Source organism: Pongo pygmaeus, chromosome 14 (assembly GCF_028885625.2).
Source record: "Pongo pygmaeus isolate AG05252 chromosome 14, NHGRI_mPonPyg2-v2.0_pri, whole genome shotgun sequence".
In the NCBI taxonomy this organism is placed as follows: Eukaryota; Metazoa; Chordata; class Mammalia; order Primates; family Hominidae; genus Pongo; species Pongo pygmaeus.
The window spans coordinates 97,532,280-97,552,687 of NC_072387.2; the positions used below are offsets into that span (position 1 = coordinate 97,532,280).

General features: G+C 35.3%; 1 pseudogene; it reads right to left on the reverse strand.

Annotated features, from left to right (window-relative positions):
* Positions 1–1,877: 1,877 nt before the first annotated feature.
* On the reverse strand, positions 1,878–7,804 carry LOC129011355 (methylcytosine dioxygenase TET1-like; annotated as a pseudogene).
* Between the last annotated feature and the right edge of the window lie 12,604 nt (positions 7,805–20,408).

A 20,408-nucleotide genomic window follows, 5' to 3' on the forward strand; every position in this document is an offset into this window, starting at 1 on the left:
GTAGAGACACTACAAGCAAGCCAAATAAACTTTTATTTATTTACTTAATTAGTCTACGAAAGTGTCCAATTTGTTCAGTGAATTGTGGCTAATGGGTGATGCTGTAAATTCTCAAATTACCAGCCCTAGGCTTCATTTCTGTCTGTTTCCACTACCTGCTGAATGGAAGGAATAGAAAATAACATTGCAGTGGAGATGGGTAAAGCAAAATGTGGAAAATTAATCAAAGAGGATGAGTAACTAAGAAAGAAAAATTAGGAAAATAAATGCTTTCCAGTTATCGATGCTTCTGTTTTTATCAATTGCCACCGAAACCAATATAGAAGTATCAGTAGATCATTGCCTTTGTGTATTATAGAGGACTAGTTTCAAAATTATTTAACTGATTGATTGATGCCTAATTTGCTTGCTCGTTAAGCATCACAAGGTGTCCTATATCAGGAAACTAGGCACATAATTATGAATATCTTTTAAATGTAATGGCATTTTCCTTTGTAATTTTGTGTATTGCAACTAAAAGACTATTAATAAAAAAATCAAACAAAATGGACCAAAATCTAGATTTGTTTTTGAAATATGGCATAATAATAAAATAAAATCAGGTAAGGGTTAATGGTTTTGAAACAAGCAGCCACCTGCAAAAACTGCCCACACAAAGAAATGATAAATATTCCAGGAGATGGACAGGCTAACTACCCTGATTTAATCACTATGCTTTGTATCCCATAAATATGTACAATTATCACGTGTCAACTAAAAATAAAAGGAAAAAAGTTGATTAATTAAAAAAAAGGGAAAGAATACAAAGCAAAGAGGACTAAAACACTACTTTCAAACCCTTATTCAAGACAAGGAAGCAGAAATGACCATGTTTTAAAGCTCCTAAACTTGAACCTCTGTGATAGAAGATTTTATTCAATGAAGCAGAGTTGTTAGGAATCAGTTCTCTATAAATTGAAGTAATAATGTTCCTCGAGCAAACACTTGCCTTATATAAACGATTCGTAATGACAGCAAATCAAGAAAACTATACAATGACAGAGATTCATTTATTGTAGAAGCAAATACAGATAAGAGCTATAGCAAACCTTTCTGAAAGCTTTGTCTAACTAACCCTTCAAAGCCGAATGCTTTCAGCTGAAAGGGCTCTTCACTTTCCTTAGAATGTTTACTATTCATCAGAGTGTTTCTACAAAATTTGACCAAAGAGTTAGCTACAAATTATACTAATAACGACTACTCTACTGGAAAAATGTGAAATATAAACAGCTCCAAATTGCTTGCAATTGAATGAAAGGTAGGATACCTTGTTGTCTTTTGATTGTTTTTCTTGCTTTTTTTTTTTTTTTTTTTTTTTGCTAATCTTAGTTCTTTTTTTCACAGTTGGCTAGGTGTTGAAATAGTCTCAGGGAAGAGAAATGACAATGTAGACATTTAAAATCTTATATTAGCTTAATAGTACAGTTAATGTGTCATGATTATCATGTAGGTATAGTTTTACAAATGTGTCTATCTAGATTAAGGAGGTTCAATATTAGTGCTAGTCTACTAAGAATACTAATTATATTTTAAAATCGTAAGCAAATTGAATTTTTCAACTACCTTTTCTAGATCTATTGAATTAAGCATAATTTATCTTTTTTTGTATTTAAAACAATAAAACTTTTATTTTTGCTTAAAATGTGCAGCTTCTACCAATTGTCAAAATATAATCTCAGTTAAGAATACTCACCTCATTTTTTTTTTTTTTTTTTACCTCAGACTGAAAATACGTTAGAAGAAAATAGAGTAAACAACACATGATTTTCTTTTAATAGCACCTTGAAAAAGTACAGTGCACTAGCAAGGGCATTAAGGGGGGGAAAATGCCTTCAGACTCAGTGGTTATAGGGCACTGCAATGTATATGAGAGCATAAGGAAACGTGGTGACAACATTGTCATGGGTTAATGTTAATGCTTTATGAGAAGGAACTTGGTAAAAATAATTTCCTTGGAGGACAGTTAGGACCTTCATCAGCTTCTTGGTCTTTTTGCTTTGAGGCCTTCATTTTCTTATTCTTAGCTTCTTTAGCCTGAAACTTAATCTTGTTTAGTTCAGGACCATGTTGGGGCTTATTCAGGTTTTTGTGCGGGTAAAAGACAAGGGAGAGGTGAATTGATTGACTAGGCTTTAGATGCTCACAGGAGTCGTGTGAAGCTCTCACAGGGCACACTGAATCAAAACTGAGCCGTGCCATGACCACCCAACCAATATATGCAGCCAAAAAGATGTGCTCACTGTCTGACCAATACTCACCTAGGTGGGATAATTTCTTTTCAGCAGGTGACAGGGGGTCATCAGATAGCAACTCGTCTGATAGAGGCTCATCTGCTTCAGAATGCTGCTCATCATCTTCCATCAAAGAGGTGAGGTCTTGAGAAGAGTTGAGGAAGGGGTGCTGCTGGCTTGGCTGATGAGAAGTTAGTGGTTCAGTTAGACCAGTGGGAGGCTGAGAAGAAACCAAGGGCTTTGTCACAGGGGGAGACAGAGTGGGGGGAGAAGCCACTTCGCCAGGCTGTGCAATTCTAGAGCGTTCCGCAGCAGCTGCATTGGCACCACTGAGTCTTCCAGAAGGCATCGTGCAGTGAGCAGTGGGGAATGCTACTTCTTTCTGAAAACCTGTAGGGGACTGTTGCATCCTTCTTCAATAGAGCTGGGTGGCTGAAGCAGTCTTCGGGGACCAGGAGAGGCCTGGAGATGCAATGGCCTCTTTCACTGGGTGACGAATGGATGGCATCAGGGAATAGGTTTTAGTGTTGTGGCCTCACAAATCTTTTAAGATAAAATAGGGTTCCTTTACTTTCAGTTGCACTGTCTCTGTTTTAATTGCGAAGATTGGCAGCAGTGAAGCCTTACCGAGGTTTATTGTTGCTGAGTTATTCCTCCACTTGATTTGGGGAATGGGTTTTTTCTCCACTGCCCTCATCTTACATAAGAGAACGTCCATCGTCCTCACAGCCCTCTTCTTCTCAGAACTTGGGAACAGGCTGAATGAAACATGTTCTTTTTTTTTTTTTCTTTGCGTCAAGGTGCCGGGACCTCAATGGTCCCAGATTTGATCTTGGCTTCCATTCCCTCCCTTAAGCCAAACTCATCTGTGTCTGAAAGTGTATAAAGAAGTAGCACATGGAGCTGCTTATCTTGAGGAATAACACCCAAAGAGCAGTTATCTTCTTGAATTAAAGTAGAAACCACAGTGCTTCCATTATTCATGTTGTGAATGTCTCTGTGGGGTTGGGCAGAGAAGTCCCAGCAAGCAATGATGCCAGAGAAGGAAAAACTATCCTTGCTGCCAAGCTAACATTCTCGTGCAACATTTTCATGTTCCACCTGATTTTGGTAAGCTAATGGAGCATGTTGCTTATAAATTGGAGCTAAGTGTGTAGCCAAACTCTGTAAGTTATCTTCAAGGTTTTTTTCCATGGCCTCGTGTTCCATACAAATTTGTTCCAGTTTTATATATTGTCTTTCTGTATTACGTCCTTTAGTAATTCTTTCATAGTAGTTATGTAAGAGAGAGCTTGAATCAATTCTAAATCTTCTGGAGCTTGGGCCTCTACCAAACTTACAGCCATTAAAGTACATACTCCATGAACAGCCAAAGGAGAATGAAGTGCCACATGTCTCTGGATCAATTCCTTAACATGTGCAGGTACTATTTTAATGGAGGGTGCATCTTCGGTTGGCGGGATGCATACTGTATGACCTTAGATTCTTGGTGAGCTCTGTGTACAGCCAGTCAGCCACTGGGAAGCAATTGCCATCCCACACCACGATGAGCATCACTATCACAGCAGTTGGACACTGGTGGCCTGTACCCTGCTAGACCAGAGAGCTTTTTCTGTATCACTGCTTCTTGTTAAAACCCACTTAATGATTGGACACCTATTAGAGCTTTTTCCTTCATTACTAGTGTACATTACTGTTTCTATCCTTATTATGTTTCGTTTTTCACCATACATATTCACCATGATTTCCCTGACAGCAGCAACACCTGGTTCTGCCTCAGGTGTATATAATATGAGCCTTTCATTTTTTGTGTAACTTGATGAAGACAGTTGCAGGTGGGCAGTTCAGAATCTTTAGTTGCAGACATCAGGATTTTTGTAGGGATAGTAAAGAAATTCATAGCATATTCACCAAAATTTCTCTGTGCACGCTCTGCTGTGGAAAACTCTGATGTTTCAACACTGGATGAACATACTTCCTCTTCACTTTTGGTAGAAACTGTTGTAATTCCACCTGAACATGCAATATTTACACTCCTAAGAGTTGGTGCTGACTTCAATAAGAACGTCTCATGAGAGATATAAGATAATGTTGTCAGTCTCTGGTACATGAGTTGCTCTTTAACAGCAAGCATGGGCTTCTTTTTCCATCAATCTCCTGATGAGGTGGATTTTGTCTTTTTCTGGGTTGTGTTCTTTTTCTTTGTTAATGATAAACTACGATTATTTTGGACACTTGAAGGTGGTTTCTATTGTATTACACCCTTCTCCTGATTGTATTTTTGCTGTACATTACATGCGACAAGGCTTGTCAGTGTACTTTCAACATTTTTGTCCTCTGGCTTTATATAATTGAAATTAATTATTGAAGCAAGTTATGTCAACTGTGTTGCAATATCTTCTTCAATTTGAGTATGAGCTGCATGTTGACCTGATAGGTCATCTATACCAATTTTTTTTTGCTGCTGTCGAGTAACTGGTTACAATATCCCAACTTGTTATTTCATAGGGGCAACTGATGGAAATTCTTGGAACAACTGTCAAGAGTAATTCTACCCTGAGTAATATTTTTATTGGTATCACTCTTGGATTAATTTAATTCTGGCTTAAAAAGAGATAACTAGCTGTTCTCTGCTCTGATTCTTCATCATTCTCTGACTTTGATGAGGAGGAATTATCTGATGGGGCTTCTGAGAGCTGAGTCAAGATCTCTATGGCTGCCACTTGCTCCGTTAATCTCTTATCTTTCATTAAGGATAAGACTTGGTTGAGATCCATCTTTTGGTTCTTTACTTGGTATAACCTCAGGAGTTTGTGGTTTATCAACTTCATTGTGTGTACTACCATGACAGTTTTATGTTGGAGTGTGAAGAATGTGGAATGGAATTGCAGTTAAAGCCAGACTGCTGGAAGACTAAAACATTACTTCTCCCTTTGAGATGATAACAACTTGCATTAGTAGCAACGGAGCTCATGGCATCATTGTGGTTTGCAGGTGTCTTTTAGGAATTTATAATATTGTTTTAAAATGTCTTGCCAAATTCTTCAATATTAAATTTTTTAAATGACAAATTTGTTTCCATTGATAAATGGTGTACATGTTTAGTGCCATTTCTTACAGTTTGTACAAACAATTTTGGAGGTTTGTCTCTTGTCAACTTCAGAGTTTTTCGATTTTTCAGCTTCTGGGACATTAGCACTGAAATCTCCTTTGATACGATCAGTTAACTGTAATTTCTTGTTTTACATCTTCTCCACCTCAATGGCTGTCATGCTTTCTTCAGTTTTAGTTATAATTTCAAGGGGACGTGGATTCAATTCCAATCCTTGTTCTTCCCCATCTACTGTAGTCCATGGATTCTGACTTGGGGACATTTACTGATTTGTTGTCAAAATCTGCCTTTAAAACTTTGGGCTTCTTTTCCCTCTTGGGCCTCTTGATTTCCTTTATAACCTCCAAAGGCACAATGACAGATGATGTCTTTTTCAGCTCCTAACATTTCCTCTTCTTACAGATCTGATGTCTGTTCTTTCTCTTCTTGCAACTAATGCATTTACCAAAGTTGGACTTCTGCTGGTAGGGTTCACAGACCTCATATTGCTTTCATTTCCTTTTTTTTCGAAGTGGGTAAGAAAGTGGTTTAAGAAGGAGAAGAGGAGATACAGACCAGTCGAACTGGCATAGTCACCACTGTAGTGTTGACAACATGAACCACGCTGGTTACGCTGACCTAGGAGCTCCCTCTTTCTGATTCACTGGGACCTGCCTGGAAGAGTTGGGCCAATACCCAGCACAGCATGGAAGAGTCTTCTCTCAGGGGCTATTATGAAACCCCGAGTGTTACCTGGCAGAAAGCTTATATGAACTTGCTTTTCATTTTCTACCTTGCTTATAGCCATTGCTGGAGGTAATGAATTTTTCTCTGGAGTTGATGATGATTAAGGAGTGTGTCCTGAGTCCAAAGGCAAAATCTATATAGCACTCTGGACTGCAAACCCATACGAGACAGTGCCGTAGGGCTCAGGCTGTTTGGGAGGAGCATTATAGGGTAGCACTTAGATTTGGAGGAACAGGAAGGAAGAGAGGCAAGTACGTGTCAACGCCCCCACTCATACCAAGGGTTTCTTGTTGGTCTAAGATAGCACCAAAGAGCTCTTCTTGGACTGGAATAGCACCAGGAATCTTTGATGGATCTGGGGTCTTACCCAGGGCCTTACCATGAAGTTTCCACTGATGTGAGATAGCACTGAAGAGCTGTCCTAGGACACAGGTGGTATTAGAAACTTCCTGTTGATTTGTAGTAGCTTTGAGAGCCTCTTGATGATCTGGTTTAGCACCAAGGGTTGCTTGTTCTTAGCCTGCCAAAAAGAATTTTATTAGACATGTAGAAGATGTAGACCTAGCAAGAGCCAACCAGTTTCTAAGGTTCAGTTCAGGTATAACCTTATTAAAACTGGAGGTGGGATAGCAATCATATTTACTTTTAATGGGATCCATGTAGGAATCAGATAACTTAAGGGATTCTACTCATTAACCCAACTCTTCTAATTGAATTCTGGGGTGTCCTTGAGAGATAACTTTGGCATTTTTTCTTTGTGGCAAAGGAGCACACACGGTGCTCTTAGCAAACAGTCTTGGGGAACCACTAGTATCATTCAATGTTTCTTCAGAGAATAGTCCTTTACCACAGCATGTCCTTTTCAATGGGCAAGAAAGGATATCAGCTGCAGGGCCACTGAGGGTAGGGATATTGATTTTAGAATGTTTAACGCTTTTGTACCAGGACTGAGTTGTCTCTTGGCTCTTACTTTTAATTAAAGAGAGATTTTGTACACCAGATAGAGCCTCTATATTAAGAAGGATGTGGGTGTCTTGCATTGGGACTGAATCATTTTTCAAGCTCTTTACTCCCAAGTCAGTGAGTATGTTATAATTACCATCATGTAGCTTTTCTAAACCCTTAGAAGGTGGAACTTTCTTGAAATTGGCTATGACCAGTGGGGGTTGGGAGAGTCACCTGCTAAGAAAGGTTCTTCTTAGAGCCACTATGAACCCATTGCAGGTTAAGAACCCTGGGTTCTGAAAAGAAACCCCAGTCCTATCCAAATTCATGTGTGCTGTTCCAGCTCTTGTCAGAAAGCTTCTGACTGGCATGGATAGTTTAGGTTCTGTTTTTTTTCTTAGCATCTCTTTCTTGAATTAATTACTTTAATTTTCCAGGGCTTAAAGCCTTGACTGATGCCACATTTTTGTTTGTTGTCTTGGATGTCTTCCGTAGTTTGCTGTTTCTCTTTTTGTTTGCCTCTTTCTTCCTGACTAATCTGGGAGCCTTGTGTGGCAGGACCCAGACATAGCTGCAGAGTAGAAAAAAAAAATAAGAGGCACAGGAAACAGTCCTTTGTCCTTTAGAAAGTCTCACTTTAGAGGATAATATGGATGCAGTGTTCTTGATCTCATTCATACAAGGTTTTGGTGTTTACCAGTGCATTATGAGGGACACAGATGATCATCCAAAGAGGACATACTAAGGGCATGGTTGTGGAGGGAGGTGTCACAGAGTCTCCATGCCCTGTCTGGGCACACTACCCTCCCAGCAGCTCGAAGTGTTCAGCAAGTCCAAAACTCATGAAATCTCCTAGCTCAAAAGTTTTTATAGAAAATGATCTCCAACATGACCATCCTGACTCTGCTCCCACTGCCACCCTCTGCCTTTCCCGGAAGCTGGATCACTTTTTTGTTGTTTTTATATTGTTTAATATGTTGATAGATTTTAAAATGCTAAAATAACCTTGTAATTGTAGGATAAATGAAAATTATTTGTGAAACACATTCCTTTTTATATAACACTAAATTTGCTGTGGTAATATTTTGATTAAATTTTTGTACCTATGTTCATGAGAAACATTGATCTTTGATTTTTATTTTGTGTAATGCCTTGGCCGGATATTATGCTGGCCTTGCAAACTATGTTGTGAAATGTTTCCACTTTACTATTATTTAAAAGACTTTTGCTAAGATAGATCCTATTTCTTCCTTTAATATTTGGTAGAATTTATCAGTGAGTTTGGATATGAGCCTGAAGTTTTCTTTGCTGGAAATTTTAAATATGATTTATTTATGCAATGATTGTGAATGTTTTCAATTCTCTGTTTCTTCCTAGTTCACTTTTGGCAATTAGAGCATAAAACATGTAGACTTTCTAACTTACTAGGATGATTTTAAAACTAATACCTTATCATCTTTTTACTGATGTCACGTTTTTGTCTGTGAGTGTTGCAAGGATGCTCTTTTTGTATTGATACTGCATTTTAGTGCCTTCTCTCTTATGTGCTTGACATTGTCCAGGGTTCATACACTGTGTTAATTTCTTCATACAATCCACTGTTGGCTTTGCTAATTTTTGCTATTTGTTTTCTATTTCACATTTTTTCCACTTTTTAAAAAATAATATTCTATATTTTGTACAATGTTCTCTTTTTCTAAATTCTAAATTTCTATAATGAATATGTAGATGATTAATTTGATGCCTTTTTTATTTTCTAAATTTGTCTTGAAAGTTATGTTTTCAATCTAAACCACAGTGAGATACCATCTCACACCAGTCAGAATGGCTATTATTAAAGAGTCAAAAAATAACAGATGCTGGTGAGATTGTGGAGAAAAAGGAGCACTTTTGTGCTGTTGGTAGGAATGTAAATTAGTTCAACCATTGTGGAAAACAGTGTGGTGATTCCTCAAGGAGCTAAAATCAGATCTACCATTCAACCCAGCAATCCCATTTCTGGGTGTATACCCAAAAGAATATAAATCATCCTATCAAAAAGACGCACACATGTGTATGTTTGCTGCAGCACTGTTGACAATAGCAAAGACATGGAATCAACCCAAATGCCCATCAATGATGGATTAAATAAAGAAAATGTGGTGCATATACACCATGGAATATTATGCAGCCATAAAAAAGAATGAGATCATGTCCTTTGCAGGAATATGGATGGAGCTAGAAGCCATTAACCTTAGCAAACTAACGCAGGAACAGGAAACCAAATACTGCATGTTCTCACTTACAAGTGGGAGCTAAATGATGAGAACACATAGTCACATAGAGGGGAACAACAGACACTGGGACCTACCTGAAAGTGGAGAGTAGAAGGAGGGAGAGGATCAGGAAAAATAACCTATAAGTACTAGGCTTAATAATCAGATGATAACATAATCTTTACAACAAACCTCCGTGACACGAGTTTACCTATAGAACAAACCTGCACGTGTACCCTTGAGCTTACAAGCTAAAAGAAGAGAAAGTTATGCTTTCCTTCTAAGCACAGTTTAGCTGTATATTGCAAATTTAAATATTCAGTATTTTCATTGTTATTTCAATTAGAAGTACATTTCTTAATTTCCAGACATTTGGATAATTTCTAATTATCTTCTTATATTTGACTCAAATTTAATTTCACATAAAAAATAATGTACCATTTAACTTTTTGGAAATTGAGTGAGACCTATTTTAAAATTCAACATTTGGTCAATTGCTATAAATGTTCCATGAATATTTGGGAAAAAAGTGTATTCTAATGTCTTAGGTAAGTGCTATTTATATTATTTCTGCATTTGTGAATTTTCATAATGAGATTCTTTGCCTTTTTCCTGAAAAACACCATTCAGAAATTTATTTTATATTTGGTGGGATGGTTAGGTGTAGCTCTGGGATAATAAAGTCTTGGTAATTTTTGTTTGCTAAAAAATAACTTTATATCACTTTTTTGAAAGGTTATTTTCCTGTATGTAGACTTTAAAGCTGGCAGTTTTTTTTTTTTTTTTTTTTTTTTTTTTTTTTTTAATTTCAGCACTTTGAAAATACTATTCATTTGTCTTCTGGAATTCAGTGTTTGTTTGGACATATCAGCTGCCTGTCTCATATGTTACCTTTTGAGAGTAATATGCCATTTCCATCCCACCCCCACCATCTTTGACTACTTTTAAGATGTCCTTTTGTATTTGGTTTGCCATTTTGCCTATGATGTGCCTAAGTGTGCTTTTACTTTGTAGTTTTGCTGAAAGTTTGCCAAGATTCTGAAATTCTAACTTTGTGTATTTTTTCAATTTTGTTAAATCTTTAGTCCTTATTTTGTCCAATACATCTTAATATATTGTACTCCATTCTCTCTCTGTGTTCTTCTTTTGGGATTCTAATTACATTTTCTCACATTAGTCTCTATGTTTCTAACATTCTTTTCCATGTTCTTGATCCTTTTGGTCTTTGGGCAATATTTTCTCCTGATCTGTACTCCATTTCATTTTTTCTTTATACAGCTAGATCTAATCTGCTGTTAAACAAAGCCATGGAATTTTACTAGTTTTCATTTATGAAATTTTCTTTTTGTCTTTAAATTTTCTGGTTATCTCCTAAAATTATCAAACCTGACTTTTCTTTCTTGAACATATTAAATGTAATTAACAGTCTGCTTCCAGCAACTCTATTCTATAAATTCACTATCCTGTTTTTGATTATGAAAATTTGTCTTCAATGTACCTGGTTATTTTTCATTTCTTGTCAGACACCACATACATATGTATACATGATACATATGTAATTTAAAACTTTGTATATTTAAACCTTCCTACCAAGAATATTTATAGTTATGTCATCTAGAAGACTGGGGTTTTGGACTTTAGCAATATCACTGACAATTTAGCAAGATTATTCAGAACTGAAATAATTTTTAGCTGGCTTTCAGATCTGTGAGAGTCATACTATTTCCTTCTTTTCTCTTATACTATACTTTTAAATGTCTCAACCTAAATTCAAGGTATTGATGAGTTAATCTCCCCCTTCCAAACTTTTAGTGGGGCATGGAATCCACTTTCATTCACCTAGATTGGAAGTTGGCAAACCACGTTTCTTTCTACCTAGAGCAAAAGGCAAATCTGGCATGCTGTTGTTCCTATAAAGTTATATTAGTGCACAAGCACTAAAGTATTCACTATATTAGATTAATATCAATAGTTCTGTAAGTATGACTTTTATTAAGTATGCTGTATGCTTAAATTTTCTAAGCCTGAACTTGTATGTTCTTTTTAAAGTGACTTTAGTAATATTTTGCAGAATTAACTTGAGAATTAAATGAGATGACATACACAACATGCCTACTAGAATACAAATCTCCCTTCTCTTTTATTTTGTTCAAAATAAGATGCAGGACAATGGGCCACTGCCCAGCTGCAAATTAGAATTACTGGGAGACAATACTTCCTGCAGTAATTCTAAATGCCTAAAACAGACCCACAGCAATTAATTCCGAATCTTCCAGTGTTAAGCTAGTGTATCCTCAAATGAATCCTCTGTTCATTCATTGTTAAAGACTGCTTAAAAAGTAAAGGAAATTCAAGTTAGATCTGGACTCAGATTTTACCACCAGCGTGTGTGCATGATCTTAATCCAATTTTAATTTATCACTCATTTTTCCAATTTAGAAAGCACATATAACATAATATGCAAAATTGCTAAGAAATTAACAAATAAAATGTCAGCTTTCAGACAGATAATAGTTTCTCAATAAATTGAAGCTTTTTAAAAATTCCTTTCTTTCCTGACTTAAATTTAGATTTCCATTGCTCTATAATTCTATCTTGATCATCCCCTTGAGCTCCGGATTTCCCTCGAGTTTTGCAAGGCTTCCCTGTCATCTTCCTTCTCTTCAGTTAATTGCTCTGGAGGTTTTTCTTAATCAGCAAAGCTAAAGTAGCTATTCATATACAACAGTTATCCTTTTACTTAGTCTTCATTTATATTTGTCATATCACTTAATCTTCTATGAAATTACCTTTGTTTGTGAATGTTTTTATTTCTATTTCTAACTATGCAATATGAGTCTTATCATATAGCTTTTCATTTAAACCTAGTATCTAGAACAGATTATGGCATAGAATGCTTTCAATATATATGTAGGTTGAATGCATTAAATTCTGTTTTAAAACTACAACTAAAGAGCATAAAAGGATAGAAAGAATGTGAAGTTTTCTAATTCTATATAAAATTCTTTAACAGCTCAATTATGTCTTCAGGCCAATGTGAAAACTTGTCTTATATTTTTTATAAAAAGGTCTTCTCCTTGAGATGAGAACCCATTTATTAGGCATTTTGATTCATTTAGGACCTAAAAATAAATAAATTTAGGACCTAAAATAAATAAATTAAAAAGCAACTTTACCCTATTAACTACAAAAAAAATGTCTGACAATAGCGAAACAGTTAAGAAATATCTTGAAACTGTTAGAGCTATGTTTGTGCAGGGATAAATCTAGAAAAGCAATCAACCATAGTAGATACAAGTTTATGCTTTGGAGTTAAAGACAATTCCAGCTGGGCCTCTGCAACAGAGGCACTTTATGCCCACCTCACATCCCTGGGAACTTGCTGTCTGCTTCGGTTTGCATCCAGCTGTCAGGATCTGCATGTGTATACCTGATGGCTCTTTTTTCCCACTCTTCTTCATGTATGAAAGGTAATACTCCCCACATGTGATTGGCCCAGGAATTAAAATTCACAAAAGATTACCTCAACTATTGACTTGGTCATTACTCTAAAATTAATTCAACGTCCTTGTCTCCTAGCTGTGATAATTCCTAGGTGTGGCATTCACAATTCTCAGATTTTTCCCATGATATTAAACTTCAGTGGCCCACAGAGTTAGACGTCTTATAGTGAATGCTTTACTAACTGAATTTGCTTTTCTCTGTCACTTTCTTACTCTACTACTAAGATTACCTGCATTTCTTAAGTAAATTGCTTGTGCTGAAACATTAAATTTAGGCCCTTCCACTTACAAAGTGTAATTTTGGATAAAGAAATTATCTCATATTGCCCTTGTTTGCTCATCCATAATATGTAGGTAGAAATTCACCCATATTACCATTTTGCTGTAAGGTTTAAATGAGTTAAGATGTATAAAACACTTAAGAGAGAGCCTGGCATATATTAAGTATTCAATAAATGTTATTAATCTTTTTATTGTCTGACTTGACTTCGACTAGTGCCAAGTGCTTTGTACAGGTTCTCTATGAAATTTTTACAACCACTTTATACTGATACTTAAAGAGGTAAAGTAACTTGCCTGGAGTTACAGAGAGGACTTGAAAATGAGAGCTGAGTCCATGTGACCTCACAGCGAGTACAAATTCTTAAACAATTTCATTGTTATTTTAAATTTTATCTTTAAGTTTGGTAAAGTATTTGGTTGATAATAGATATCTGATGAGCAGACATGTAAAGAAAGTACATCTCATTAAGTTTATAAAAATTAGTGTTTAAACTTCAGTATGCATAAAATTCACGTGGGTGGACTTTCAAAATCAAATTTGTAGTCCCTTTGATTTTATTTATTTATTTTTAGAGACAGTGTCATGTTCTGTTGTTGTAGTATAGAGTGCAATCCTACCTCACTGCAACCTCAAATTCCCATGCTCAAGCGATCGTCCTGTGTCAGCCTCCTGAGTAGCTAGGACTACAAGTGCACACCACCACTCCTGACTAATTTTATTTTATTTTATGGTACAGACGGGGTCTCACTATACTGCCCAGCCTGGTGTTGAGCTCCTGACCTCAAGTGATCCTGCCACCTTGGACTCTCAAAGCCTGAGGATTACAGGTGTGAGCCACTGGGCCCTGCCCCTTTGATTTTAAAACCAAATTTTACACTTACAGCTCAGCTCTGATTCAACTGGTATGAGACGATATTCCCATTTTTACAAGCACTTTGATTCTTAATCTAGTGCTACACAAAACACATTAGGGAAGGCACTGATCATAAAAACATAGATATTTTGAGATCCTGATCCTGGGGTTACATTAAAGGTCTAAAAAACCATTAAAAATTTGGCTCTTGGAAGAGATTTTGTATAATGAGGCCACATTAGAATGAGACATTAAGACAGTTTTTAAGTTTTTTTCTTTTTTTTTTTTTTTTTTAATACACTGGGATCAATTGGATGTTTTGCAAAAGAAAGGTTGGTTTTACTCACATTGGATCACTATGTCCTGTAGTTTTCTTCCCCCAAAAAATTACAAAATAAAATCACTTTATAAAGTTTTTTTTTTACAGTTACCACATAGAATCAGTGGGAAGTCCAGTCACTGCACTTCAAGAATAGGAAGAAATAGCATTGACAGTATGAGATGTTTGGACTTTCTGTATTCTGTTCTGTGTACAATTCCAAAATTAAAGTGTAGTCATAATTTTTAGACTTCTTGGAAATGCATACTTGTTGCCTCTGTTCCAGAGTTTTCTAGCAAAAGAATGTTTATTAGAAGATGTTTTAACTCTCAGATTCTTTGATCGTCCTTCCTAGCTGGGAAGTATCTCTGGATTTTCTGGTACAGTCACCCACTTGCTTCCTTTCACTGGTAAATAAATGAGATGCTACAAGAACTTCTGTTTCCCTTCTATATCCATAGGGAATTTGTTTCTCTTAAATGAGAACAGCAAATGGCTACATGATTTAAATTGTAACTTTGTACCAAGCCATCATTTTAAAATCCTCAAGACTGAAAAATGTATAATGCAGGAAAACATGAAAAGCAATTAATGTAGTGAGGCTATTTTGTGTTTTTCCACCAAATCAACAAATAAATTTTAAGCCCATTCCTGTTCTTTCTTTTCCACTTTCTCTTGCAGTTGGCAGCTAGAGTGTTTAAGTCAAACAATAACTGGATTATGAATGTCTGCCAATTGCTTTCTTTTTTTGCTAACAAACACAATTTTTAGATTCCTGGCGAGTCAATAAGTTCCTACACTGAATGGAAAAATTAACCCATGCAGATTAAACTGAAAAACAACAACAACACAGTTTGGTAGCACTAGGAGATTTCTGAGTTATTTTGTACTTTCATATAAAGGAGTGAGACTTATCATTGAAAAATACTGAACATTAGAAATGTGTGTCTTAGTCCTTTTCGGCTGCTATATCAAAATACTATGCACTGGGTGGCTTATAAACACAGAGATTTATTTCTCACAGTTCAGGAGGTTGGAAAGTCTAAGATCAAGGTACTGGCAAATGCAGTGTCTGGTGAGAGCCCACTCTCTGATTTATAAGTGCTATCTTCTAGCTGTGCCCTTATATAGTGAAAGGGACTAACTTGCTCTCTTTTATAAAGGCACTAATCCCTTTGTGAGGACTCTGCTTTTGTGAACCAATCATCTGCCAAAGACTCCACCCCCCAATGCCATCACCTGTGGAGTTACAATTTTAACATATGAATTTGTGGGGTACAGACATTTACATCATAGCACTATGTAGTCAATATACATTGCATTTATTATTTATTAATTTATTAATAATCATGTATTAGTTTTTGCATATCTTCCTATTTGCATTTGCTGATAATCTGTATTTTGACAAAAAAATATTTGCAGAACAGAGTACAGTAACCTGACATTTTTCCCCTTCTTGCTTGTGTACACAGTAAATTTACTAAAAAAAAATAAGTTAATGAATATTATTTAGGCCATCTGATACTTTCTGAATCACATTAAACTCAAGTTTTACTCTAATGCTGGCATAAGGAACAAGGAATTGTGAGATAATTTTATAATTGGGTTCATTTTGCGTTATCAGTAACTAAACTTTTAATACAGTACAATAAAGAATTATCTTAAGCAGAATTGTTTTCTATAGAAAAAAAGTCATAGGCAATCTTTACTATTATTTTTATGACCAACACAGATTTTTATGTGCACTTATAATTAAATTCCATGAATTAAACTCTCTGTATAAAAATGATAAGAACATCTTATAGACAAAAGAGCACTGACCCACTTTTTGGAACAGTAGTTTCTCAAATATCCCAGTAGATTTCATGAAGTTTACTCAGAACTGGATAATGATAAAAATGCAGGATGAAAAGAGCTTAAAAGTAGTACTATTGGGATTTGAGATAAAAGAACTAATTTAAACTGACAATGTAGTGAGCATTTTACCATGGGCATGATGATGACAACTAGATCTGATTTTTTTGTTTGTTGCCATTCCAAATTGCTATTCATTAATATTGGGTTGAATAGAGAGATGGAATGAGAGTAAATGCTATAAGAAAGATAAATATCAAATATTTACAGTGTTTACAATGGGAAAGGCATTGTTCTTAATACTAGGAGGAATGGAAAGATAAATGATCTCGGATAGCTAATTCAAAGAGCTCTTTCCAATCAGAGTTTCTTATTATAACCTGAAACTGTGCTATTAGGAATATAAGGAGGGATAGGTGCGCACATATTTTTACTGGTATCCTATAACTGGGATATTAACTGTGTGCTCCTTAATAAGTAATTGTCTTCACTTAGTCTGAAAGCAAGGTCCAAATCTTTCTAAATAGCAATATACACAGTTACACCAATTGACATGTGTTGACACGGAAATAAATATTCTTAATCATCTCTAGAAGAAAGAACACCAGATTTTCTCATGTTTTCTAGCCCTATATAACTTGAAAAGAAATATTGGCAAGAGACCCTCATGGTGTGTGTGTATATATATATATATATATATATATATATATATATATATATATATGTATTTTAGTGACTGGAACCCTGAACAGTTTTTGAGTATTTAGCTACAGTGCCACAAATTCCTCCAGCAATTTAATGATAAGCAAAGCAATGAAATACACAGGTTTTGATGTGTCAGACTCTTGGTACTGCTAACGTGTGGATAAAAGTAACATCATTTTCACCTTAGAGGAAAATATGTAGGTTTTTGTTAGAGGGAAAAAAAAGATCTTTTGCATTTTTTAAACGGAACATTTTCTTCTCTTTTTTCTTTTTCTTCTTACTACTCCTCACCCCTCTCTTCTTCCTTATTCACATATTTATCAGAATTTTCTTTAGTACCACAATTTACATGAAATACACCTAGTAGTTCATCTACAATACTCTTCTACTATTTTGATTCCTGTTCTAAATTTGGAGATAATAAGAATTGTAGGATAGTAACTTAATCCTTTGTATAAGAAATGAGTTTTACAGACAAAAAAACACTTAAAGGTAAATGAAAAATTACCATTATGATATTTGGTGCAATGAAAACATCCTTTCTCTGATCCAAATATAGATAAACATGAAGGGTACGTGTTAGGAATTTACAGACATTAATAATGATAATATAAGCAAAAGCAATCACGATGGACTTCATAAAGAGGAAATCAATAACCTTAAGTTGAGGACCTACAGAGGGCTGAATAGAAAGTAAGAACCTATGGAAAGTAAGAACCAATGCTTTAATGTCTGCTTTGGATTGAGAGCTCAACATATCCTGTGAATAAAACCAGGATCTGTACATTAAGCTGGGTGGGTATTGGTTTCTGAAACTGTGGATTAGGACCAAGTAGCTACTCCCACTGTTCCTGTTCCAAGCTTACATCTGGAAAGATTTTAGATTTTACTCATTAGTGAAAGTAGAAATGGGGGTAGACACAGAACATCTGCCTGACAAGAAGCTATGTTTTTCACCTTATAAGCAGTATTACATCTGTGTGCAGCTGGAGAGACCCAAAAGAGTGAAGTCATAGATACGAAATGGAGAGCTTATGCAACCCATAGAGCTGGTCTGTTCGGGAAAAAAAATCAAAATGAGTTCACAAAATATTTTAAGATGCAAGAAGCAGCCCAGTGCCATGCTTGAGTTAAGGTTGATATGATTAACAACAGGTTCAACAAATGAATAAATTTATGCTTGATTAAATTAGATTAGTTGTGCATCCTGAAAAAAATTATGTAAAAGTATCTTTTAAATATCCATAGTTTAAGCAGGACAGAAAGGTAATATAGATGAAATAAGTACAGACATATAGAAAACATGACCATTTAAAAAAATAAAACTATAGTCATTGGAAAAAATTATAAGAACTCTTAAAACTGCCCACAGTTGAAGTTAGAACTTGCAAAGTAGACAATATAATTGAAGAAATGTTTCAAAATGAATCATGTAAGGTAAACAGATCAAAAGAATGAACTAGTTGCAAGATGTAAGAAATCAGGAGCTTACAAAGCAAAGCAGCATCAAGGAGCTCACAAAACAGTGAACAGTGACTCACTGAGCAGGTGAAGTGTCAGAAAACAATTTGGATTTAGAGAAAGATATAAATCCTCATATCTGAAAACTGGATGTAGACTGAGAAAGATGCATTTTTGTGCTTGTACACACTGAGTCCAGGAAAAAGGGAGGGCAACGAGGAAAGACATTAGAGTGAAGAGTGAGACCAGCCACAACAGAATGGCAATGAGATTAGCTTAGTTTTCTTATCTGAGCAAAATACACGGAAGTAATGTCTTTAATATACTAAGCCAAAAAAGTCAAACCAATAATTCTATGATAAGTTATATTTTTCTTCATAAGTGAGACTGAAATAAAAACATTTTAGTCTTAAATTGCAAAAAACTTTTACTGCTCATAGATCCACTATTATTAAAGTACATAAACCAATATAAACAATAGATGGACTAAGATTGGGAAAGAAAGACAGGTGCAAAAATCAAGAATAGGCACAGTAATTATTCCAACAGCTATATGATCTAGGTAATAATTATGAGATTATAACAAAATATTTAAAAATATTATGTTAACAAAATACTAAAGCTCAAAACAGAAGTTGAGGAATTGTGATTCAGCAGGAAGTTAAAGTTGTTAGAAAATCTAAAGATAATACATATATTAATAATAAAATGGTAATCATTAAAAAAGTAAAATTAGAATAGATAGTTTCCAAAAGGTTGTGAAATAATAGAAATGAAAACACCAGATAAATCTATCAAAATCCGAAAAGAAGAACAAAAGTAAAGAAAATATAAAACCAAAAGGATAAAAATAAATCTATATTCCTCAGTTATCAAATTAATAGAAATTAACTACTATACACTGCAATTTAAAATTAGAGATTCTCAGGTTTTTTTTTTTTTTTTTAAATTCAGGTAGATGTTCTTTATAATTAATTACTGAGTTAGCCAATATAATAAATTGGTTAAAAGTGAAAGTTGGCACTGAAAACTAGCTGTTGGAATATTGTTAGACTGGTGAGCTAGATGAGAAGACAGGAATTGTCAAACTTTGCCTTGGGTCTCCTACGTTACTTTCAGGGGCCTACTTTCTGGTCCTGTGTTTATTCCATATTTTGAAGTCAATGATTGTCAGGTTGTTGTTCATATGGCTACTTTCTTGCCTCTGGTAGAAAAAAACAAGACACTGCAAATGACTGTTCACTATGATGGCCTCTCTTTTTGTTAGATGTCTATGTTAAATCTGTAGTTTCCTTTTAGAATTACTCATATAAAAATTATAAATTTGTGCCATTTTTTATTTTATTTTATTATTATTTTTGAAATGGAGTCTCACTTTGCCAGGCTGGAGTGCAGTGGCACGATCTCAGCTCACTGCAACATCTGCCTCCCTGGTTCAAGCAGTTCTCCTGCATCAAGCCTCCCAAGTTTCTGGAATTACAGGCCCATGCCACCACACACAGCTAATTTTTGTATTTTTAGTAGAGATGGGGTTTCACCATGTTGGCCAGGCTGGTCTCGAACTTCTGGCCTCAGGTGATCTGCTTACCTCAGCTTCCCAAAGTGCTGGGATTACAGGCATGAGCCATCGCATCTGGCCCAATTTTTACAACTGATGAAATTTTTATTTTAAATAAGAATGGTCATTTTAGGAAATTATTTTACATGTCAAAAGCCAACAATTAGTGTATTTTAGAGAAACTCAAGAAAAAAAAAAGACGACTAAATATTAAGTAGTCAGCTTCTTTAATCTGTATGTTGATATTCAGAAATTCAATTCTAAATCCAAGATATTATTCAAACACTGTGTCTTCTGAAACTTGCCCCTTGCATCTTTCTTGCTTTCTAATCAGATATGTGTGCGTAACACGTGTATACTTTTTTTATGTCCTAGTGTTTCTCCTGCCTCAGCCTCCCAAGTAGCTGGGACTACAGGCGCCAACCACGATGTAAATTAACTACACTTTATTATTTCTGTTTTCTCAGGAAAGAACCATCACATTATAAAATTGCTAGATCACAAGGTGAACGGTAGATCTACAGAATTTGAGTATAAATTTCAGATCTAGAATCAAGCTAAGAA